Genomic DNA, 25561 nt, shown 5'->3' on the forward strand with positions numbered 1-25561 from the left:
TAGTAAAACATACACCTCACACACATAGCAGAAGTAACCAACAACATGCACACAGGTACAAAATTGGTAGGTACACCACTGGGGAGAGCTGTCCTGACTGTTCTTTAATCACCTATGCCTCGAGAGTCTTGAGAGAATTGATTGCAACAGAAATACCTAAAGCAAAGCACGACGCCCATGTATCTCAAAGTGTTCCAAACATGAAGAAGATTGCAAGGGAAGACAGCAACATTGAGATTGATGTAAAAGGAGGCAATCCTCTATGAAATAAGATTACATCAAGACACTACCCATGATGAACAACTACTGGCAGCTCATTGAAGAACAACTGTATGTAGCAAAGGGGCCAGAGACAGAAGAAACAACTAGCAAATGCACCAGTGAGCAAGCTGAAAGAAGAAAAAAAAAGAGAAAAAACAAAAACAAAGAAAAATATATGATAAGTGCCTAACGGAGTGGGACAAGAGTGCGAAGATGGTGATTTGGGTGAAGAATGAAGAAGGACATATGCCAATAAACACTCTGAAAGCACTGGCCTTATGTTACAAGCACAACAGTGAAAAGAAGTGGACGTAAATGTTGGATGCAAGAAGGTTGAGATCAGTAGGGATATGAGAGCAGGAACAGCAGTGCTTATGGACTACTATTGAGCATATGGATCTAAAGCTCAAGAGAAACTGCTACCGAATTGGGGAGGAGACTGCTCATTGGTGCACATCTACATGCCCGTGTTGGTGATGCCCAAGGAAAACATGAGGCATGACGACTTCCCCAAGATGGAAAACAACCGAAGGAAGACGAGATGACTGAATAAAGCACCAAAAGCCCAAACAACGGAAGAAGAGAAACAGACTGAGGAGTGAAAAGAGGGGGGAACTACTTCTCGAGTGAATCAGAAGCAACATTGGATGAAGTACCAGCAGACAAAAGACTGTTCAGCAGAAAACACATGTGAACAGAGAAAGACAAGAACTGGCTAGCGTTTCCATGGTCATGGATGCCATCATGATTGGCTGGTGGATTGAAGATGATAACTGAAGCCGTAGTACTGAGCGCAGCATCATTGTGCAAGATCAAGATCCATTGCAAGATGCGAGAAAACAGCAGAAGAAGTGATCGGAATACAAATTCTGATGGATGTGAGCATAGGAGGAGCAATAAAAGACATGGTGAAAGGAAGAGTTGGACTAGGGGAGAAGATAACGGTGCACGACCTGGTTCCAGCAGTAATAAAGGTGGACAATCGCTGTGATCAGAGGATGTATGTTGGAATGCAGAAGGAAAATGCTCCTACATGTACTGGTCATCGACAATAATGTGAACAATTATGGACACCTCAGAGAATTGACAAAGATATACTGACTGGAAGAAGATGAATGTTGCTTGGTGGTGTGGTCGACAAGTCGAGCAGAGGGGGGACTGATGAGGGAAAATCGAGATCAAACTCCTGCCCCCTCACCCGAGGCACATCAACAGAAAGAACAGCAGGAAGAATAATGAGCGCACTCATAATTTTGCACCAGGCCCCAGTGTGCCCATGGGTGACAAATATGCTGAAAGACACCCATTTCCCCAACACTGCAACCTACAAGCCTCAAATGCAGCAGTACCACCAGACAGAATTTACAAAACACAAGAATTCCTGTTTAAAGGCTTGCAGATGCTCACATGAATTCACCTAACAGCACTATAACTCACCAATCCATGCATTATCAAATGGCACAGTGTAAAGCCATGCTTCAGGAAAATTACAGCCAAGTACACTTGTCTCACTGAACACCAGCCGCAGCGGGGATTCATGCTGAGTTCAGCAATGCGCCTCGCAAACCCAGGAGCAGCTCAAGGCCTTGCAGTAAGATAAGATTCCTTTCTTTGAACGACAGTGAACTCTGGCAGACAAGCATTTTTAATTCTTCAAAAATACGAGTAATTCAGAGAAGAACACCCAGAGCCCAGTGGTTTTTCTCTGGGAACAAAAGACATTTTCACAAGATCCAGACATCATTTGAAACATAATTGTAACAAGAATGGCTCAGCTCTGGCCAATGAACGCTGAGGGCACAGGGGCGCAAAGCCTGCTGAGCTAAAACTAATGAGAACAAATTCATAATGCAACAATTTTAGAATTAGGTAAGCCCTCTGACACGAAGGTCCAAAGGTCCAATGATCAGGCCTCCTATATGGGCCACCTCCCACTTAGCAGCCAATCTCAGGATGAGATAGGTTTCAGGGAGCTGGTCCAATTTTGTGAAGTCAGCCTGCAGTGTGTTACAAAGCTGGCTTGCAAGCCAGGCTCTCAGAGACGGTGCCGGGAGTTTCTCTGTGCACGAAGGAAGCCCTGTGTGTTTTTTCTTTGCTGCCCAGAAATATAACAGTTCGGAACATGCTGATTCTTTGCTGGATTCTGCTGCATTTCCTTCTTGGGCAAAATGGGAGGTGTTGGGGCCTCCCATACCCCGGGACCCGCAGAGGTTCTGGTGAGGGTCCACCTTCTCCCCAACAAAGGCATTGTGTGTCAAGTAAAAACTGTGAATGAGCAGAGAAATTTGTTTCAGGCCATACAGTAAGTATCTACTCTTGCAACAAAGTAACACAGGCAAAATTCCTCACAAGAAGCTCTCTCTCTCCCTTTGCTTATGTCAGTTTCAAAGAACTCTTTTCTTGAACAGATCCCTGTGTATAAGAAATAGACCAGAGCTATGGAAATGTTCAGAATGAAGATGCAAGGAAAATCGCATTTGTAAATGACCAGGGAAAGTAAAATGAACCTGTGTTAATTTGCCTTGCAGAGAAATGAAAGGACATGATCGAGGCTAAATGGAAATAATACTGTAACATGCCCAGCAACAAAACTATATATGTTGGGAAGAAAAGCTGCAAAAATATAGGTAGATTTAATTCTGTGTCATTTTATTTTTCTTCACAAAAAGAACTTCAACAGCCTAACTGAGGCAGGCATTCTTGTTAGACTAGTTTAGCTCAAAAGACACATTTCGCACTTCTCTGTGATTTCCTACTGCCAGGACAGGAACCCAGTTCTTTGGACTGCCAAGTGTCATAATTACAGGGTGCCTCAGACTGCATGGCAGAGATGCTCCTAAGAACAAAGAGGGACCCCAACCCATGTGCTGCCCTTAGAAGTGTGAAAATCCTCTGCACTCAAAATGAAGGACTTCAAATGAGAAACCATGGCAACCTCTGTGCAAAGCTGACCAGAGCAAGATATCTGCTTGGGGGTTGAAATAACTACCCACTTTTGGAAACAAAGCCGGCCCATTTAATTTAAGAGACTCAAGATATTAAAGCATTTATTTTAGTAACCTAAAGAAGCAGTAATGTAAAGTTTTGACAGCTTGAATGTAATTTGTGCGCCATGAAAATCAGATGATGCAGATCTTCCTGGCATGTGGGGACGCAAACGCCAGTAAATGACATTGCCGGGGGAGTGTAAATGGTACCATTATGAAACTGAAATTCAAATATGTCCGATATTGATAAGTTTCAGTGTACCCATTTGTATATTTTAAGGGGAAATATTTGCCATAAAAATTGCGAAAGATTGCCAGAAGAACTAAACAGCATCGTACAAACTTAGGGTTTGGAATAGTATGCTCCATGTCAATATGGTAATTTTTATAAGGGTGGCGTTTATAAATATGAGGATTTTGTGTCATAACTGATTTTGGCAAAAGTAACTGTGGTATAACAAAGCACCTCATAAAAACACACACACTAAAACTGAGTCACTTCCTTCAGTCCAATCTGCTTACAGGGAGGCGGCAACCTCCTCAGGCTGACCTATCCATCTTAGAGGTATGTCCAGCTTAGTTCTGCCCACATAGTAAAAATCCTGTGATGTCATCCGGCCTATTTAAGGAGGAGACATTCAAAATTCAGGACATTCAAAAATCTAGATTCAATAATCCACCCGCAACCTCCAGAGATCCAGACATTCCACATTCACCCTTCAAGACTCCAGACTCCAGAGCCAGGCCAGAGGTAGCAGATCCAGACAGAACCTCTTATCCAGGCTGAACCTCTTATCCAGAATTAAACCCTACCAAAATCCCAATAATTCAGGGAAAAGGGGGGGAAAGGCTGCTGAACCCTTTTGGGATTATCCAGCAACCAGATCTGCTTTGCCCAGCTACCTGCTTTGCCCAGCTGATGCACCCCACTGTCCACTGAGACCAGACCCCGGTTGCCTCACTGTGTCCCTAGAGGAGAGCCCAGCTGTTGCCCAAGTGACCAGATTCCTGTTCCACTGTCCAACAACCTGGCTGGCTTTCCAAACTACCCCATTCAAGTGCTTTTTGTAAGTATTACCCTTCCCCCAGTAACCCAAATGCTGCATCCATTGCTTTGTTACCTTGCAATGGGCCTCATTACGACTCAGGCGGTAAGGGGTTAACGGCAGCGTAAACAGCGCCGACCCTTACCGCCTGAGTACGAGGTCCCTTAGCGCCATGGAGGTTTTAACACCTGCTTTTAGCAGGTGTTAAAATCCATGGCGCTAAGGGACCATGGAGTTAATTACGCCACCGTAATTTACGGTGGCGTAATTAACGCCTTCCCCACTCCCATTATGCCCTATGGGGCAAAAATGGGAATGGGGAAGGGTAAATGGGGATTGGGGACTTACCGCCCCCGCCAACCTCGGAATGGGGCGGTAAGTCCGCCAACCACCATGGCGTAAACATAGTTTACGCCATGGTGGTAAAGTCACGGCCCAGGCGGTAACTTACCGCCTGGGTCGTAATGAGGCCCAATGTGTCCAACCCCATAAGAAACCCTATAAGCAATCCTATAAGTATCCTAGTCAATTCTTAAAATTGCCATAATCCTCTGTGTATCCTGTACTTAGAAAAATGGTGTTATTCTCCCTGTGTTAGCACCATTCTTTCCAAACCATTTCAGTCCGTTGTATAAATCCTTAGTACTATTTTGAATAAATGAATTAATTCCCATATAAAGAGGCACACAGCGTGAATGGGTTAAAATTGCAAATTAACCTTTTTGCAGGCAGTGTTCTACATTGATAATCTAGCCACTAAAATATAGTCTTAGTAGAACCTGTCATTTTCCTCCTAAAACCGATTCTGCCTGTGTAACTGCGTTCATTAGAAAATCCGATTTGTAACTGCTCTCATTAGAAAATCCTATTTATTTTCAATTAAGAATTCCATACTGTCACCCATCCAGAGTCACCCTTTGATTGATTGATTGATTTTGGCATTTCTAGCGCGCAACGTTCACCCGAGAGCATCTTGACCCTTTCACTTTCATATCATACCTGTTATGTGCCTTTGTACCTTAGCATTAAAACCGATTTCCGTGTGTGTTTTTTAGCTAATTTCCAAGCCGTTTTGCTATTTTAAACCCGTCAAATGAAGCAATTGCAATTTTGCCACGTGTGATTCTTGCTGCACTTTGTTTTTCTTGCCAAAGTCGATTTTCTACGCTGCATGCCCGTTGTTTAGTACATTGCCTTGTAGCTTACGAGTTTTCTTGCCTCTTAAGTATAGCCACATACATTTTTGCCTTATTCATTCAACTGCACATGTAAAATCACCATTTAGTAAGTCTGAGTGCCATTTTGCTCATTTTTCAAGGGAGCTCAATCCGAGTTTGGCCACCCATTCAGGGGTGGTAGGTCGGATTTTAATTACGATTTTTGCTTAGTATACTTGGCTCCCTGCTACTCCTCTCCACCCACTCAAAATTTGGTTAACAGGGGTTTGAGGGTGTGTTGCAGGGGAAATGCTTAACTGTGGTACCATTTAAAAGCGCTACCCAAAAAGTGATCTTGTTTACTTTCCATTGTGCATTGTATATCTTATGTTAGAAAGTTAAACTAAGTGTATCCTATCATTTTATTGTGTTCTTATTACCACACTGGTGACTGTGCCCTATATTCAATGTGTTTGATTTTTATTCAAAATTTTGAATAAATAAATATTTCATTATTACACACCAGCCTGGATCATGGTCTATTGCGACACGAGGTGTATGTTAAGGAGGGTGTGAGACGGGTTAGCTGCCTTCTCAAAAATGGAATATGAAGGACATAAACTTAAAAGCGTTTTAATTGTGCGCAGCATCCCTGGCCAGTAGAAAGAGATCTGGTCTGGAGTGTGACACCTCTTTAAAATCCTTAACAGAGTAGATAGTTTCTCCTCTTCAGAGATTAAATCAAATGATTGAAGAGAAGTGTCAACCTCGCTGTCATCATCCAACGAGCTAGAAGAGGAAATTAACTTTTGCAGGTCAAACGTTGCAAACAGATTAGTACCTATTATGTTCCTGTGCTGCTCTTGTGAAGAATTCAAATCCCTACTCGGGCCACCTAGCGAGTTTCTCTTCAGGCTAAAACAAAGGTTCAGCAGAGAATTGTTATTGTCAGTGCACACCCCCACTGTTGCCCATTACAGAGTCAATAGTAGAAATGCTTGGTAAAGTTAACACAGCTTCCGGGCCTTCACTGGCTTCAGTTGTCAAGGGCACAACTCCAAAGAATCCTGTGATCCTTAGCTGGGCCTCCAGAGCCATGTCCATTTTGTATTTTTTTGGACAAAGGGCCCATTAGAATGGTCACATGCTGTAGGCGGGTTGCATGTACGTTTACCAGCTCGAATACTCTCGCTGCGCAGCCCATATTTGCGCATTTTGACAAGAGCCATGTCAAATAAATTAAGAGGATAATGCAATATAAATAAGATGCTGGGAGGCTCTCACTGCAAACTATAAAAAGTCATAGCCAGTCACAAGGGATTTTATGGAGCGGGCAGGCTCCAATGCTCTGTATACACGCTAGCCCCCTGGGCGCCGCCCATGCTGAAATGAAGGGAGGCCCACACGGTAGATACCGCTCTCAACTTCACCTTCAACGGATGAAACTAACTTCCCCTCTGTCCCTCGTCACATCCTCTTACCTCCCATGTCCCGCGCCGGCCCTAACCCCACCTTCCACATAACGATGTGGATAGAACTTAACATAGACGTGACAACCCTCCCCCTTTTTAAATGCTTAGTCAAGATCCATCCCATCTCTTCAATGAGTCTTCTGGGTTTAGTCATTGCTCTGACTGGGCGGCCTTCTCTCGTCGGCTGGGCTGCGATGAGGGGATCTGTCTGATGCTCCTTCATTGTCGTCTCCTGTGGTTTCTTCGCCTATGGCTTCCTCGTCCCCCTAGTATGAGTCATCAGAATCTTCTCTGACCCAGGTATCCTCTGGGTCCTCAAGATCTTCCCATGAGAATTCCCAAGATGTTATATCACCACGACATTCCCTGAAGTGCAACACATTTCTCGTGATCTCCCTACCTTCGTCATCTGCTGCGGTGATCATTAGGATGACTGCCGTTGCCACTGTGGATGGCACCATTTGTACCTCTGGGTATCTTGAGTATTCATCGATTATCATTAATGCGTAGGTGAAATCCCGAAGGGGCCCAAAAAAGTTAATTGCCAGTACTTCCCATACTCCGCTCGGGAGAGGAGCCATCATCAGTGGGTTTGGTCAGGGGAGCGGCGATACCACACTTCAAATAGCACACTTTTTTAGAGTGGCCTCCACCTGCTTGCTCAGACCTGGGAACCATATATTCAGTCGCAGCAACTTCTTCACTGAAACACCCCCTTGTGTCCCTCATGGGCCAGATCAATGACTTGCTGGCATAGCGACTGGGGAAAGACAATCTTGCAACCATCCATGATGATTCAATCCTCAGTGGTGGTGAGCTCTTCCTGAATGAGTGACATGACTTTGATGTCATGCTTGGTGCCTTCCCCTTTCTTTTGCATGTTTCATTTTGACTTGACTGATGCATTTGGCTATGATCGATAGAACAGGATGCTCTGCTGATTCCTGCTGAAGCGTCCTCCAAGCTATGGGGAATGGCCTCATTTGGTGGATGACGTACTGTAAATATTCATCTGAAATCGAAGGTTCGGGATATAGGGGTCCAGTAGGGTAGCATGAGAGGTAGTCAGCTGGGTTTTTGTCTTTCCCCGGCCTGTGATGGATGGTAAATTTGCATTCCTGGAGATAGGGTCCCCATCTTTCCATTCTTGGTGGCATCCGGGCTTGTGGGTTACCATAGATGGTGAGAAGGGCCTTGTGGTCAGTACCACTGTAAATGCTTTTCCAAATAGGAACAGGTGGAAATGGTTGCAAGGACAGGTGACCACTAAGCTTCCCTTTTTGCCTGTGAGTATTTCTGCTTGTTGGTGGTTAGACTGTGGCTTGCATATGACACAACCTTCTTGATGTGTAGGCTCCTGGGGTCGTATTTTGTGAGTATTGCACCTAGTCTTACCGGGCATGCATCTATAATCACTTCCGTCTCTTTGGCTGAGTTGAAGTATGCATGTCGGTGGCTGAGGCAATGCCTGTGTGGATTTCTGTAAATGCAGCCTCGCATTCAGGTGTCCAGACAAAGTCTTGGTTTTCTTTGGTTAACTACCGGAGCGGGTGCTCACTTTCGCAATATGTTATGTATAACGGGAGTAGTAAATTCCCAATCCTAGGAAAGACCTGAGATCCGATATGTTCCCAGGATGGGGGGCTTCTTGTAAGGCTTTGACCGTGTCTGGGGCCGGATGCATTCCCTGGTCTGAAAATATGTGGTCAAAGAACTTGAGGCTCCACTTGGCAAATTCTCACTTGTCTTTGTTGAGCGTTACATGGGCCGCTTCTAGGGCCATGCAGACATTGTGCATGGTGTTGTTGTGTTCCTCTGCCATTTTGCCAAACACTAGAATGTCATTGCTGTAGTTCAGACACCCCGGGATATGCTTGATTACCTGGTTGATCTCTTCCTGAAAGATCTTGCCAGCTGAGTATATGCCAAAATTCAGGTGCTTGTAGAGGAGGAGACCCATGTGGGTCACAAAGGTGGTGATATATATCGTGACTCCCGGGTCAACTCCAACTGGTAGCCTTTATTAAGATCAAGTTTTGAGAATGTGGTTGCCCCGTTAAGGAGGTGGATCATGTTCGTTATTGTTGGCACTTGGTGTTGCTCTCGCTGGATCACCATGTTGGGACGGTGCATATCCACACAGAGATGGATAGATCCTTCACCATTTTCTTAGGGACTGGTACAATTAGGGAGACCTAAGGGGTGGCCCACACTGCTGGCTTGATGATATGAAGGTCCAATAGGCGTAATATCTCCTCTTCCTCTTGCTTTTGTATATTTATAGGGATGCCCCTGTAATGCTGAGCGACAGGTCTAACTTCCGGGTTGATATGGAGTCTCACCTGGCAGTTCCGTTATTTGCCCAAACCCTTGAAGAGGTTTGGGAATTCTTTTGTGATGTCCCCTCCCAGGGCCAGGTACTTTTGGGTCATCATACGGTACAGAATGTGGGTGAAGCCCATGTCAACGGCTGGTTTAAAACTTAAGATAGCTCCACTATTGGCCTCTGTGGAAAGTACTTGTAGTTGGATGCGGGCTGTGTGTGATTTGTGTGCACAAGTTGTTGTCAAGGTTCGAGCCATAGGGGAAAATAGCCACCTGTGAGGGTATCCGTTTTGGTGCATGTGGGAGTCGATTGTAAGCCTCCTCACTCAGGACATTTACTGTCGCTCCGGTGTCAATAAGGAAATGCTTTGTTATGTTGTGAACTTGGAGAGTCAATATGGGGCTGTGTTCCTTTGCTGTCTCATTTCCTAGTGCCCACACGTACCCTTTCCTCCTCTGGCCATCTTGCCACGACGACGAGTCGCTCCCTGATGGTGAGCGGACTTCCACATAGCGTACGCTCCGTCGGGGTCCATGTGCGCTCTTCCTGTTAGGGGACCGGTGTGACCGTCTTGACTGTTGTGGGCTGCTGTCTGCGTCTGAGGGACAGTATCTTCTATACTCACGGCTTGACCTTCTATCGTCTGATCGATGGTTGGGAAGGCGCCTGCTGCTTCTTGAGGAGATGGCTTGGGTGTTTGAAGCAGGGGTGTTCCTGAAGACAGCCCTGAAATGGTCGTCTCTGGCCCAGCGCTGGGTACATGCCCTTGTGAGGGAATTCATAGCCGCACATGTAGCACGATTTTGTGTGGTGAGTGACCTTGTCAGGTGTTGTGGGTGTCAGCTTCTTAATGACCTCTTGATCTCTGGGGTCCAATAACATTTTCACTTGACCCAGTCCTACCACCTGTTGTGCTACTGCCGAGTTGGTGCGGGTCATTGCCAGGATTTTGAGTGTCTGTTGTTTTGGAGGAGGTTCCTTTTAAATTCCGCAGACTCGCACCCCACAATGACTTGAGTGTGCAGAGCTTCGTCATTTGAGTAGCGGTGGAATGTGCAGTGCTTCGTCCGGATGCAGAGTCACATGACATAGTTGTCCATAGTCTCACCCTTCTCCTGCATGGTGGTGTGAAAGATATATCTTTATAGTCCACGTTGATGTGTGGCACAAAATATGTGTCAAGAGCTTCACGATCTCTTGAAGCATTGCCTTCTCCTCATCAACCAACTCATATAGTATGCCCCATACTGCAGCTCCTACTGCTATAGTTAGAATGTTCTTTTTGTGTTCATCATCCACGGGGCCATCGCCCCCACATATACTCTGAAGTCCTTCATTCATCTGACCCATCTGGGCCCTAGATTACCAGGCTTAGTGAGGTCAAACGCCTGGGGCAGCTCCCCAGAAGCTCACTTTCTTCAGAGCCCTGGTTCTCTTTAGGCTGGACTACTGCAACAACATGTTTCTAAATCTTCCTGCCTCTACTCTTCGCCCTCTACAACAAATCCAGAAGGGGACTGCAAGACTTATCCTTGGCCTCAAGCCCAGGGATCGTATCTCTCCAGCCCTGAAATCTCTCCACTGGCTCCCTGTGGCTGCAAGGATCAAGTTCAAGACCCTCTGTATTGTCCAGAAGACTTTCTGGGGACCACACTACATCCAACTCTCCCTTACTAAGCACTTTCCTTCTCAAGCCCTCTGCTCATCCACCACCAACTCTCTGAGGGTCAGATGCTTCTCCAGGCAGAGAGTGGGGAGTAGATCTCTCTCCTCAGCTGGTGCCACCCTCTGGAACAGCCTCACTGTCTCTCTCGAACATGAGCAGGACCACTGCAAGTTCTGGAAGCAACTCAAGACCTTCCTTTTCGCTTCTGCTTTCTCTCTAGCTCTCTCTCTCCCCTGCTGATGTTCTTGATCTGCTTCGCTAACTGGTTACCTGGCTACCCTCTGAACCTTATGGGGACCAGGCTCATTCACGACCAGTAGCCTGATGCACCATCTCCAGGCCTATCGTGCCCTAGGGATTCTATCTGAAACCCTACAGTCCCCTGCCTCCTGGCACTTACTTAGAACTGGAAACTCCGGCAGCACTTACTTGAGTTTGCTTATGGCACTGTCCCCTTCCCTCCCCTTGCACTTCTCCTCTCCCTTCCCCTTGCACTTGCTTGATCTGAATGACACAAGGCCTAGTAAGATGTTTTGTTTTGTCTTGTCAAGCCTAGAAACACTTGTGTACAGGCGCGTTATAAATGACTTATCATATCATATCACAGATTATTTCCAAGTTGGGGGGGCAATGTTGATACTCTATTTCAGCACAATGACCATATGCTGTTTGAGGGCAGTATCTTAAAGAAGTAGCCAAGTGTGTTACCACTTTTTCATCCCTAGGCCTTGTCTACCCTAAAGAGAGACTTTTTTGTTTACATGGATAGAGTTTTATTGAGGGCTGGGGGGTAGTGTCCAGTCTGGAGGGGGCTGGCTGTGGGGGTTGTCCGGTCTGGAGGGGGCTGCCTAAGCTTCAGGACAGGACTTATGCAGATTGGGTTCCCTAAATCATGAGACAAGTAGTGAGATCCGTGGGTGGCTCTCCCACATATAAGCATGGAATGGAAGAGCCATCTTTGGTTCTTCCCACAGTCTGCTGTTAGAGTCCAATGCCAGCCTGGCAGGTTTGGGAGCCAAGTGTGGAGACACCTTGCCTGAAGGGCCATGGTCTTTCAGTGAGTTGCCTGCGCGTGAAAACCATTTAGAATTCCTTGCGGGTTCACAAAGGAAAAAGTCCAATGTTTGCTGTTTTTGATAAAGGACAACTTATCAGTAGTTTTTATGTAAACAAGCTGGGGAGCCAGCTCAAAATCACTTGTGGATCTTTCAAGAATCTTTGGGGACCTTTGTCTCTCACAGAAAACCATGGTTCCTGCACAGTTTCTGCCAGGCATTGACAATCATACGGCAAACTGGTGTTTCAGGCAACATATGATTTTCAGTTTTTGGTGTATTTCTTTTCTCTGTGTTTCAAAGCTTGTGGGGCTCTGGGTTCAACTTCTAACGTCCTTGGACCTTTCTGCATCCCATCTGAACACTCAGTTGCGCCTGTTTGTGTGATGGAAGCCTGGCTGAGAGGCCATGACAGCAGATGCATTTTTTCAGATTTGGGTTCATGACATGCTGAACGCTTTTCCCTTCCTTTTCTTTTTTTTACAAGGATTTTGGATCAGGTTTACACCCAGTCAGCCTCTCTCACCCTGATGACACCTCTTTGACTGTCTCTCTACGACATCCTATTACACATGAGTTGTGCACCAATGTGTGTGAGGACCTCTCACGCAAGATCTCGCTGGGCCGCAAGATCTCGCGAGATTATGTGCGGGAAGCGCGCAAGGACCTGGGGAACCAGCAGAGTCGGAGCAAGGCACCAAAAAGGCAGCCGGGCTTCGGCGTTCCTCTTGAAAGACGGAATCAGCCCTCCCTCTGAAGTGTGCCCCTTCCAGCAAATCCCTGGACTGCAGAGTGTAATGCCATGGCTGAAGGCAAGCAACGTGGGAGCTCTAGCAGTCAGGGGATGTAAATACCATCCAGCAATTCCATGTGCAATGAAGTTAACTGTACAGTGTTAACAGAACCTAACTGAGTAATACCCTCCTACTGTGGACAAACTCCCCCCAACCATGTTACTTCAAGGTGTCTCAATAAACACCTCCACCTCACTCAAGTTTCCTGTAATCATTGGGGGCCACTACAATGTGCTTGTGATTCTTTTAGCAATCTACTGTCCAATCTTGAAGGGCTCTTTTATCCTCTGGTTTTGGACAAAGCTCTTAAATTGATGGCCTGGAGGTTCTCGGGCCGTTCAGATTTCCCACTGTGGCTGCAGATTTCCTATGGGAATCACAAGCTCTGGTGATATGGAAAGGGTTGCTGGGGTCTATAAAGGTAGTTGGAAACAAGTGTGGCATCTGCAGTTTAGGTGTTCATTTTCTTGGGGAATTGGCACGCATTCAAATCTGATGGTAGATGTTTCCACGTTTGCTATCTCTGCCCAGCATTGTGAGGTGGATGTTCTATTTGCATGGGTCAACATCTGTTGGTTTGTAGACTACTGGGGGTTATTCAATTTAAACACTCACAGGAAATATATTTGGTTTTGTATTTATTCCATTAGCACCCTGGATAGCGCAGTAAACCAATGAAAATACTCAGAACGCAGGCTCTATTAACCGAGGAAAGCACGAGTGCCTACCATTTTCAAGACGAATTGCTTACATTCATACAAAATTAGAAGTGCAGCGGTTCCCCATGGCCGCTGTGACACCGTTTTTCGTATTATTTTTTATATATTTTTTTGCTTTTCTTATAATGGTTTTGGCCAATATTTTCTGCTAGCCTAATATACATAGCTCAATATTATTATGACTACTTTTTTCATTTTCTCTGATCAGCTGGGCTCTATTGTTGCAACTTACTTTTAACATTGGATTGGGGGCAATACGACTGCACCGCGACACTCCCAAGATGGCGGCGTGAGTGGTCGCCGTTAGTGTTGCAGTAATAGGCTACAGCTTTAAGATATAGATGCTTGGAGACGCGGCAGCGCTCTCCCTTGGACTCATTTTTCGCCGATCGGCAGGTAAGCAGGATGTGTGAACCTGCACACGATCCCTGAATAAATTTAGTGTATTTAATGGCTAATTGTATTACTTTTAAGCTAATTAGGCAATTGCCATTTATTTCATTTTGTCTTTACAATTGTTGCACGCTGGAATTACAGACTGATGCCTTGTTGACACCTAATTTTTGCAACTATGCCGGCTCTCCGGAATCGCTGCAGCCCACAGATATAATTACAATGATAACTACAAGTTAATCAAGGTACCATTACTATGATTTATAACTTTTAAATACATGTCTCGTTATGGTGGAGAGGACGCTAATCAGCGTATATATTGTAATTTCTCTTCTAGTTACGCTTTTCTGATTTCGGCTTTGATTCGCTCACTTATATATTTGGTAAGAGATACTTATTTATTATTTTTTGCTTGCAATAGTGCCACATACCATCTCACGCTGGAATTATTTCGGGTTTTGATCCATACTCATTTTTTCTTTTTAACAACCAGTGTTTCAATTTGGAGCAGAATACGTGGTAAATATGCAGTCTCCTTCTGGCATATGCTATTGAACTAATAACTAATGGTTATTGAACAGACCTATTCTACGACTGCCTACCTACCCATCTTGCTAACTGCAGGTTTTGTTGTATTTTTCTCTCCTTCTTTGTTTTGGAGTACCTTGATGTCATCCCTGACTGGGTAATATGAATATTGCGTATCGCTTTTCTTATGAATGGCACATGAATACTCTTTGCTAAATGCATATTTATTTTCTTTTAACCTGTATTATGAATGATGACAATCCATGCTTGCTAATTGTGTATTTGCTGATTACACACTATGCTGACAACTTGTTGCCCACCAATACCTGACCCATGCATTTTGAATAGATTTGCTTAACTATTATGTACATCTTTACATATGCTTGACCTTATGTACTTTAACAGCCTCAGAGGAAGAGCTACGCTCGAAACACGTGTCAGGCTGTTCATGGCATGGATTAAATAACTGTACACCTTACTTTGGGGCAGAAATCTTTTGTGCGTGGCGCAGTTCGATTGTTATACTTGGTCTAATTTACCATTTTCATTGGTTTAGGGTGCTTCCCTTACTCGCTCCCCCTTCACCACTTAGCACCTGTGTAGTTTCTTACATGGGTGCTCATGGTGTAAAAAGAAACGTACTTTTGTTGCGCTGCCCAGTACTGCTGTCAGCGAAGTCATGTTGATAACGTCACAGTCATCAACAATGTAAACAGACTTCACTGACAGCAGCACTGCACGGCACCGGGCTGCGCCACAAAAGTAAAACAAAAATACCATTAGCATATGTGTAGGGCGCCACTTCGCTAAGACCCTTAACTTGGGCAGCGGGCCATTACGGACAGGGTTGGCCAGTCGCCTTGGTTAATATTGCCTCAATATTGGCCTCCTTACAGGGACCCTTTCCATGAAGGCATTGTGACCATTGTGTTTGATCTTTTTGAAAGGGTATCTGAGGTCAGGGCCTTAGACTTGAGGTGTTGTTCCTTTTATTCAGGGGGTGTTCGGTTTATGATCTCATAGGGTACCAGGACATGGTGCAGACCCTGCTGTTCCATATTTCCCTCTTTTGTGTGTAGTCCAATGTCTGAAATACTCTGAGACAGCAACCAGGGGCCTAAGTTCTTCTTCATCCCAATTGTTAATTTCCTTCAAGGTGCCTCATAGACCGGTGTACTGTCCTACTTTGGCTAGAGGAATCACATGGATGATTGCTCAGGTCAGGATTGATGTCCCAACTTTTGGGGCACATTTTGCCATGATTTCTAAGGGCTACTGGGCAGTTGCATAGTATTAGAGTGGCATAATGTTGGATTTAGAATTTTCTACTGCAAATCTTTTGAGCATATGTTTTCTGTGTGCTATCTAAGATGTAAGCTTGCAAAATAGGAAGACCCCCTGCCATGTCTTTAAATGGTGATTTGCCTAATTTCATAATGAAAAGTCAAGATGTTATTAATGGCACAAGGGCGCGTATTATCCCACCACATGATGTTTTTGTGTTTGGTACGTCTCACTCATTTTCTGTGCTCAGTCTGATTTACGCTTCTGGGTTTTATTTTAAACAGGGGCCCTATACTCATGGATGACTTGATAAGCTGGGTATCAGGTAATAAAAATGCTGTGGTTTGACCCGGTAAAGGTGTACCCCATTATACCATTTAAGGGGAGCAGGAGTTGCGGGGTGTCCCCCGCCCTCTTAAATGGTATAATGGGTCTGGGGGTTGCAGGGGTGCCAGCCTGCATCCTTTATATGATTGTGGTGGCAAAACCACAGCATTTTTTCCGCAATATTTTGTATTCACGGCCATTTTTGCCGCAATTTTAAGACAGGGAACCTATAGCTGATGGCGCTGGACTGGGATGTTCAGTGACTAAAGAAGCAGGACGTCTGGTTGTGGGTGAAGCCTGTTATGTGCTGATCTGGATGAAACACCGGGAGACTTTATGACCATTGGAAATATAGGATGTGTAGTCCCGGGTGAATTCTTTTTTTGTGTATGGCTTACTTGCTACTGTTAGAAAAGAAAAGAGATTTAAATGCACGATACTTACCTCTGTTCCCTTAAAAAAATCACAAAATGTTGTTGTTTACGAACAAAATCTTAATGTAGAGAGACCATATTTGGCCACTATGCTAAATGACTTGTACACATAGAGATGATCAGGTTTTTTTCGATTCATCTCATTATGTCGCTGGGTCATGCATCTGTACAAAAGCATGGATGCATTATACAGCGGCACACCTGGATGGATGGTTTACACTTTTACTGATACTGTTCAAGAGGGGAGCTACCATCGAAATAACCTGGATGCTTCTGACCTTATGACTTGCAGGTCTAGCAGAAAGTAACATTGCTGGCAATGTGAAATCAACATCCAACACCCCTTGCATGCTTTTTGTCTTTTGGCTCAGGGGAGAGGTTGGTTGGAGAGGTGTTGCAATGGAGCTTTCCAGGTATGCTTTTTGGGAGCATTTTACAGTGCCTTCTGGGTCTTGTAGTGCCACTTACTATTATTTTCGTTAGTGCAACACGTCCAAACTATAATGGGTGCACATCATTGTCAGGATTGGGTGGGGGAAGTACTTTCATTTGAGTGTTCTTATGAACATGACTGATAGATGGCTCTCCACATGGCATATGCTCATGTACACATGTTGATATGTTAGGCGGACTAGTAGGGATCAAATACATTTGTACTGTATGCCGTCCTGGCTACAGATGTTCCTGCCCTCAGCTCTTGGGAGCCAATGCTCGAGATCCCACCGCTGTCAGTGACAGACAGATCTCATTCCTCTCACAGTTGTAGGACCAAAGACGGCATTCTTTCTCTTCTTGCGGCCATACTCTCTTTCTGGTGTTCTACCTCAAGAGTGTGGGCACTGCGGCTAAGGCTGTTGCGTCACGGTTTAATAAGAGGTCACACTCAACTCAGGGGGTTCCTTTCCCCCCAATCAAGGTGGCGCACAACAAATCATTATTATTTTGATTCAAGTTCAATTTGGTAAGGCCTCCAACCCGTCTCGCACCAAACCACAGCAAATAACCGGTGCCACAATGGACTAGCAACCAGGCCGGTGTGTAGTAGGAATATATATTTATTAATTTATTTTAACCAAAATTAACAAACAGACTAACATCAGTCACCAATGCTGTGGCAACACAAGAACAAAAATGACTTCCGTAATGGCACCAACACAGAGATAACCCTGAGCTATGCAGTCACAATTTCCCGCACCTTTCTTTTCATATTACCCACCAATACAGAAAAAGAATAATTCAAGACACCCAGTGATTGCTGATTTGGTTATAATAATTTTTCTCACAGCAACTCCCACCCTCCAACATCTATTAGACTTCACCGAATTGAAGGCCAGTGGCAGAGAGTGGGTTCTGATAGAAATGCACTCTTTGGAAAAGCGATTTAAGGGGAAAAACCGTTTTTCACTTATAACCACAGATGCAATATGAGGCAAAGAAAAGCAATGGAAAATTAGTTTTGCCACACCTAAAAGTGCTTGAGAAGGTAAGAGAATGCGCAAAGCACGGCGCTGTGAGCGTCTTTGAATAAGGCTAACCTGTGCTGTCCTTCCTTACAGGTCGCCAAGAAGTCCTGGAAGGTATGCGGCCAGATGGAAGCGGAGCGTAAAGTGGAGGATGTCCGGACAGCAGTCAAACTTCCAGGAGAGCATCGGTAAGTAGCGGAGTCTGGAGATGATGATGTCGGAAGACGAACGCTCACTAATTATTTCCCTTCTGGTCTTCCCATTCTAGGATTTTGCTCGCGGAGGAAGACGAGGTCTAGTGAAGATTCCAGAAGAAGGGAGATTCTGGGTGCAGAACAGGTAAGGTCTTCTTCTTCCAGACGATGCAGACCAAGGATGCTGCAAGCAGGTCGTGGTGAACGTCACGCTGCAAGTGCAGAACAATGCGAAGCGCGTGCCTCAGCTCGGGCGTGGCTTAAATAGCCAGCAGGTATCCCAGGTTCCTCCAGGGCAGACCACGCCCTGGATGCTAGACTACATGATGCAGTTCCCCGTCGATCCTTGTGGGGTCAGCCATGTTGGTCCATTCCCCAATAGAAACTCCACATGCCATATGAGCCTGGCGGCAAAGGCACCAGGACTGGCACCAAATGTGCCAGGACTGGCTCCAAGACAGCCGAGAGGGGCATGACTGGGCCCTTGGGGCCTTGCAGGAATACTGGGGCGAGGGCCAGAGGCCTTGAGTTCCCAGGCCAGGGGTAAAGTTTGTGACAGCACTCCCCCCCAAGGCCCGTCTCTGGGTGGTCCGTCTGTCTGGTGCCGGCTTGGTGGGGTACTCTTGGTGGAAGCGCCGAATCAGGCATGGAGCATGAATGTAATCACTGGGCTCCCATGTCCTGTCCTGCGGACCATATCCTTTCCAGTCCACTTGGTAGTAGAGTTTCGTTCTAACATACTTGGAATCCAGGATGTCCTTTACCTCAAATTCCGGTTCTCCTTGAATTATCACAGGCCCTGGTGGGGTAGTTACTCGGGTTCCAGGCTGAACTGGTTTCAGGATGGATACGTGAAACACTGGATGTATCCGCATGTGGGTTGGCAACGTCAGCTTTACCGTGGCTGGGTTTATGATGGATTCGACTGGGAACGACCCTAAAAACCGTGGGCGGAAGATCCGGGTTCCTTTTAGAGGTACATGTTTGGAAGCTAACCATACCATGTCCCCTATTTGGTAGTCAGGGGCCTTTGTGCGATGCTGGTCCGCATACTTCTTTTGGAGGGCTTTGGCTTGCTGCAGATGTTCTTTGGCTCTCGTGAAGGCCTGTGAAATAGTTGCGTGTAGATTCGTGACGGCTGGCATTTCCAGAGTCGCGGGGATGTCCAGTTCTGATGTGCATGGGGGTCTTCCAAATACAGTAAAGAACGGCGTTTGCCCAGTGCTGCTATGTAGGGAGTTGTTTTAGGCATACTCAGCAATCCACAATAGATCCTTCCAACTCCCTTCTGCTTGGTGAAGCATGCAACGCAAGTATTGCCTGAGCGTTTGATTCGTCCTCTCCGTTTGACCATCCGTTTGGGGTGATGGCTAGTGGATAATCAGATGTCTATTTGGGCCATCGAGCAACACTTCCTCCAGAAGTTGGGCACGAATTGGGTACCTCCATCTGAAATCAAGACTGAAGGGAACCCGTGCAGCCGTATCACATGTTCTAGGAAGGTTCTAGCGAGACCCAATGCATTTGGTAGCCCTTTGAATGGGAAGAAATGAGCCATCTTGGAGAACAGGTCCACAATCACTAGTATAGTGTTATAACCTTGGCAGGAAGGTAGGTCAGTGATGAAATCAAGTGATAATGTGTGCCACGGAGCTGGCGGAATGTTCAATGGTTGTAGAAGTCCAGTGGGTCTTTGCTTTGCTGATTTGTTCTGAGCACAGATACCACAGTAAGTGATGAACTGAATTATATCCTTGCGCCACGTTGGCCACCAATAACTCTGTTTCACCTTGGCCAGGGTCTTGGCAATTCCTGGGTGGCCTTCCATGAGGGAGTCGTGATATTCTGAGATGGCCTGTTCTTGCAGTTCTTTTACAGGCACGAATAGCCGATTTCTGTAGTAAGGCAGTTGGTCTTTAACGCTATAGTCTTCTCCTCTTGAACCCCACTCTCGTAGCTGCTCCTGAGTTAATACTTGCCGGACTTCATACAGTAACTCATCTTGTGTCATCGTAGTTGTAATGCCCAAGAGTCTTTCCCCTGGAATGATGGCCACGGGGTCAGGAGGTATATACACCACCTCATCGGTGCCCATGCGTGAAAGGGTATCAGCCTTGCCATTTTTGACTCCTGGTCGATAAGTGATTACATAGTCGTATTCCGCGAAGAATAGGGCCCATCGTAGTTGTCGAGAAGATTGAGCCTTTCCACCTTTCAGGTATTGTAGGTTTCAGTGGTCTGTTATCACAGTGATTGTATGTCAGGCTCCCAGCAGGTAGTGTCGCCAAGCCTTGAAAGCGGCCTTGAATGGCCAGTAGCTCCTTATCCGTGATGGCGTAGTTGAGCTCAGGCGGCGAGAATTTTCGTGACCAGAACGCCACGGGATGTAGCTGGCCGGTGTGTGAGTCCCTTTGTGATAACACCACACCCATCACCACACTAGAAGCATCAGTCTCCACCACATATGGATGGTCCGGGCGTGGGTGTCGTAAGATTGGGGCGGTGGTGAATTTTGCCTTGAGTTCCTGAAAGGCCTTTTTTGGCCTCCTCTGTCCATCGGAACGTTTTATTGCACTTCCTTAATAGTAACGTGATCGGGTGTACTATTTGCGAGAACCCTGGGATGAAACTGCAGTAAAAGTTAGCAAAACCTAGCATGCTCTGGACTCCCTTGAATGAGCTTGGGGCTGGCCAATTGAGGACGGCATCCACTTTGTGCACATCCATTCGGATTCCTTTTGGAGTGAGGATAAAACCCAGGAATTCTACTTCCGTAATGTGGAATGAGCATTTCTCAAGCTTGGCGTAGAGATGATGTTGACGGACTTTAGTAAGAACGGCCCGTACATGCCTGACATGATCTTGTTCTGAAGCTGAATACACCAAGATGTCATCGATGTAGACTAAGGCACAGACATCAATCAGTTCTCTCAGAACATCGTTCATGAAGTATTGAAATGCGGCTGGGGCATTGCATAGGCTGAACGGCATCACTTGGTATTCGTGTAAGCCGTATTTGGTTCGGAACACCGTTTTCCACTCATCCCCTTCTTTAATGCGCACAAGATGGTAGGCCCCACTAAGGTCCAATTTCGTGTAGATTTGGGCTTCCTTGATTTGGTCTAGCAGCTCCGGGATCAGAGGTAGGGGGTAGCGGTTCTTGACAGTGACTTGGTTCAATGCACAGTAGTCAATGCACGTCCTCAATTCTCCTTCCTTCTTCGGTACGAAGAATAAGGGAGACACTGCCGCTGACTTCGAAAGGCGGATGAAACCGTTGGCCAGGTATTGCTTCAGATATGTTTTCAGATGTTGGTTCTCAGGTTCGGTGAGTGCATAGATACGGCCACACGGAATTCGGGCTCCAGGGATCAGGTCAATCTGGCAATCGTTGGGCCTATGGGTTGGCAAGGTATTCGCTTGTTCTTTTTGGAACACGTCTTGAAAGCCCTGGTATTGAATTGGTAAGGTGGCAACCGTGCCTAGGACACCTATTGTACCTTCCTGGACAGGTGAACTGGCATGCTTCCCTTTTCTCCCTTTGGGATAGCAGGTGTGTGTGCAGTCATGGGAGAAGACCAACTCTCAGGCACGCCAGTTGATCCGTGGGTTATGTGCGACCAGCCACGGCATTCCTACGATTAACCGGTACTGCGGTGCTTTGATGAGATCAAAGGTGGTAGTTTCCCGATGGCCATCTTCACATAAGAGGGTGAGTTCTGTGGTACACTCGGACACTGGACCGGAGGCGATTTCAGTGCCATCTACAGTGGTTACAGTCTCTATGATGGGCTTCGAACAGAGTGGGAGCCCCATCTTTGCCGCAAGATCCTGGTCCATGTAGTTCCCCACTGCTCCGCTATCAATGTACGTTTCTAATGAATGCATCCTTGATGACTGTTGATGGGTGATTAGGATCACGGGCAAAACAAAATGGGAGGTGTGTAGTTGGATTTCTTCGCTCAACAATTGGACCCCGACAATTGCCGGGCTTGGTAGTTTTCCGACTCCTCACTTGGTTTCTCGTTGTCTGTGGCCCCTACGGTTCTTCTTGGTGGTTTAACTGAACATTCCTTAAGCAAATGGCCTGCTTTTCCACAGTACAGGCATAGCTGCTGTTCTCTCCTCTTATCCCGTTCGGCTTTGGTTAAAGGAGGCCTAACCCCTCCTAGTTGCATTGGTTCCGTGGTTGTCATGATCTCTGCTTCCAAAAGATCAGGACTTGCCCGACTCCCTTGGAAGCAGACCCATAACCCCGGTCCCGAGTGCCAGCCAGTCCCAATTGGGACCTTTTGGACCCTGTCCTGGCGCCAGTGGCACCAGGCTCATAAAGATGCCCAGTCCCAGCGCTGGAAGCGCCGGGCTCATAATGCTTGGGTGGACTTACCTGCAGCAGACCATGCTGCTTACTTACCTGCCAGTTGAACCCCTGATCCTCTTCTGTTTGGGACTACTTTTCCTGTTGGGTGGGGCAGGAGCCACTCCCTAGGTTCAGAACACTGGAACTCTTCTGGAAAGCAGGAACTCTTTTCTTACCTAGGCGTGGCTGTGGAAGGAGACACCTAAGCACTACAGGAGGCTATTTAAACCACACCCGATGGATGAATCTTGCTTTGCGTTATTCTGCATTCTCTGCAGCAGAACGCTCATCGTGTCTTCTGATCCTGGGCCTAAGGGAACAAAGGCTTACCATCCTGGAATCCAGTCTTCAGCAGCACCTGTAAAGACAAAGAAAGAACAGGTTAGAACTACGATCTTCAGTGGCAGCGCATCTCTTACCTGGTCCATCGGCTGTCACCAACGCCTCGCGCTGCATTCCGGCATCTGAAAGACAAAGGCTTACCTACTCTTCGCATGCTCCGGAGGTCTTCGCACTGCATTCCGGCATCTGAAAGACAAAAGCTTACCAGCTCTTCGCACGCTCCGGAGGCCTTCGGCGCTGCATCCCGCATCTGAAAGACAAAAGAAGGTGCGTTTAAAGACATTGGGCAACTTTATTACTCACGTGCCATTACTCCTTCCCACGCCAAATCCAGTGGGTATTCCAGCACCCTTCAGCTTCTCTAAAGCTCCGAACTTGTACCTGCAAGATAAAAGGGACAGTTAGTGCGCATCGTGAAGCAGGCTACAAGCGCTTACTTACGTGCTTCCAGGCGCTTCTATTCCTCACGCGGGTTCGATCCTCAACTCTCATGAGCCCGCCATCTGCCATCGCCGGAACCCTGCAAAACAAGAGATATCATTACAAAAGACTTTTAAGACATTTGAAGTGCCCAGAACTTACCGTTCGTGCAGTTAACGACGGACAGCAGTCCTCTGAGGTCAAGAGGCCTGCACCCTTATCCAGTGAAGAAACTGGTTACGGCACCCTGCCCCGAGGCAGATGGAGAGCTCGGCGTTCACTTACCTAAGACATCTTACTCTTCGAGTCAGACATACAGTGCACAGAGGTCCAGCCCAAAGAGCCAACCGTGTGTTACACATCACCTTTGAAGATACGGCATTCACCCAGTCAAGACCGGCGCCTCTGCGGGAATCAGGTGAGCGTTACAGAACGCAAAGCCTATCGCAAAACTCCCACCCAGGCGCTATGGAAACCTCGGATACCGACCAGCTAGCCCAGTTACTTGGGGAACTAAGAGCAGAAATGCATGCAGCCCGTCAGGAAACGAATGCTCTAAGAAGGGAACTGATTATTTCCAAGGAGCGAACAGACGATCTCGCTAGACAATTGCTACAGTCACAAGCCGGACAAACTCCGTTACCCGCATCAGGGGCAAATCTTCCTTCAACATCCTCTATGAACCAAGTGCAGATCAACCTACCTGGGAATGTACCTCTGGCTCCGCCCGAACGATTTTCTGGTGACCCAAAGAGGTTTGCAGTATTTATTAATCAGTGCCGGTTGCACTTCTTATGCCGGCCAGCAGCCTTTCCAACTGATCAAGCTAAGGTAGCTTTCGTGCTTTCGTACCTTAGTGGCAATGCGGCAGACTGGTCGATCCCTCTAGTTAATCAAGATGATCCGGTTCTCCATGATTTTCAAGCTTTTCAGCTCAGTATGGAAAAATTGTTTGCAAGACATTCACAGGGGCAGGCCTTGGACAATGAGCTCCTTTCATTGCGACAGGGTAATCAAGACCTTTTGGCTTATATTGCGTCTTTCAACAGACTGATAGTGGAAACTCGATGGCCTGAGGACAAAAGGATTACGCTGTTTTATAGAGGTCTACGTGGAGAGCTCAAAGATGTGTTAGCCCAAGTAGTGAATCCCCCGCAAGACTGTTCGGACTATATTGACTTAGTCGTTCAAATTGACCACAGACTGCAGAACAGGAAGGCTGATCGTTCCAAGTTTGATGCTCGAGTATTTTCCAAACCACCAACTCCTACCAAAGGAGTAGACTCCGGGGAACCCATGCAAATAGGGGGCCTGAAAGGACCACTAACACAAAAGGAGCGGGAAAGGAGAAAACAGCTGCAATTATGCCTCTATTGCGGAAACTCGGGGCACTTTCTTCGAGACTGTCCGGTGAAACCATCCAAGAAGGCAGTAGGAGCTGCAGTTACCAGGGTCACAAACTCTGAGCAGGGAAACGACCTCGCCCGACAAGAATAGAGGTCCTCTTGCCGAGCGTTAAAACCAGTTCCGTGACCTCGCATTTCGTGATACCTATGGTCCTCATTAGCCCTGAACATCCGGATCGATTACATGCGATTGAAGCTTACGTCGACAGCGGTGCCATCGGCAATTATGTGGATCATGAAATGGTTTTGAGGATGAATCTGACTCTTTGTCCAAAGGCTGTAAAGGACGTCATTACTACGGTGGATGGTACGGAGATAGCCTCCGGACCAGTAACGCATACTACCCAAGAAGTGACGCTAGTAAGTCAAGATGGACACCATGAGAAGATCGTGTTCGATGTGATCAAGGCCCCTCAGTTCCAGATTATTCTAGGAATTCCTTGGTTAGAGAAGCACAATCCTCAGATCGATTGGCGAGCAAGAACGGTTCAGTTTCCAGAATGTGTCTCTACTTGTCACCCTCGACCTGGTGTTGCACTGGCAGCAATTTCCTCGGAGGCTCCTCAGTTACCTCCTGAATACCTAGAATTCCAAGATGTTTTCCGGAAGGATCAGGCTAACTCTCTACCTCCTCATAGGTCTTATGACTGCCAGATAGACCTGATACCTGGATCTACTCCTCCTTGTAGTAGAATTTATGCCCTCACCGAGCCTGAGAATCTTCACCTCCGACAATACCTGGATCAATACCTAGCGAATGGGTTTATTCGTCCTTCCAAGTCCCCTGCTTCCTCAGCTTTGTTCTTCGTTCCAAAAAAAGAAGGGGACCTTAGAACTTGTATAGATTATCGCGCCCTGAACCAGATCACCGTTAAGAATAGATATCCGTTACCTTTGATCCCTGAACTCCTGGACCAAGTCAGAAAA

Source organism: Ambystoma mexicanum, chromosome 5p (genome assembly GCF_040938575.1).
Source record: "Ambystoma mexicanum isolate Mex_15411 chromosome 5p, UKY_AmexF1_1, whole genome shotgun sequence".
Classification (NCBI taxonomy): Eukaryota; Metazoa; Chordata; class Amphibia; order Caudata; family Ambystomatidae; genus Ambystoma; species Ambystoma mexicanum.